Source organism: Bison bison, unplaced genomic scaffold, assembly GCF_000754665.1.
Source record: "Bison bison bison isolate TAMUID 2011002044 unplaced genomic scaffold, Bison_UMD1.0 scf7180017864379, whole genome shotgun sequence".
NCBI lineage: Eukaryota > Metazoa > Chordata > Mammalia > Artiodactyla > Bovidae > Bison > Bison bison.
In genome coordinates this window covers 3337046-3337868 of record NW_011494951.1, presented here as the reverse complement: position 1 = coordinate 3337868, position 823 = coordinate 3337046, and positions in this window count along the sequence as shown.

The following is an 823-nucleotide window of genomic DNA, read 5'->3' as shown; positions in this document are numbered from 1 at the left end:
CGCCCTCCCACTGCCAGAGTGGAGCTTGGGCTCCTGCCCCTCCCTGGGAGCCTCCTCCTCCCCCACTTCGGGGCTGGGCTTTTTTTTTTTTTTTCGGAGGAGGGGGGGCACAGGACAGCAGCCCCCTTTGCGGGTTGCTCTGGGCTCACTCCAGAGTTCTGTCTGCCTTCCTTCATCCCCCTTTGCCCCGGCCCAGCTCTGGGTCTCACCCCCTACCCCCGTACACCCGTCTCCGGTCTCAGCCCCCTCTGCCAGCCGTGACCAGCCCCCTCCGCTCCCACTGCACTTCTGGCTCGGCCTGTCCTCCCTCTTCCTCTATCTCCCCAAGCTGATCTCTGCTGCTGTCTCTCCAGGTCTGGGCCTGTCTCCTTCCTGCCCCCAACCCCAGGGGTCTCCCACCCTCTGCTCTCTCCCCCTGCCTCCGTTCAGTCCCTGGGCCTGCTGGGCCTCCATCCTCGCTTCAGTTCTTTGTTCCTCTCTTTTCTTAACTTTCCTGTCTTAACTTTCTCTGCTCCCCGCTCCACCCTCCCAGAGTCAGGCGCCAAGGCCCTTGGGAGCCTGGGAGGATCGTGTGCAAGCAGGAGACCCCCCCCCCCCCCCCCCCCAGGCCCTGCCCTCGCCTGGGCTGGTCTGGCTGGGGGAGCTGTGTGATGTGGGGGTGCTCCTGCTGGCCTGGGGCCTCTCTCACCTGGTGATTGGTGCCCTCCCCCAGGTTATGCCGCCACCTCGTCTCCCTGAAAGGCGCAGCTACAGCGAGAAGGGCTAAGATTTGGCCATGAGCAGCGGCCCCCGGCGCCCCGCGTCGGGCGCGGATTCCTTCCGA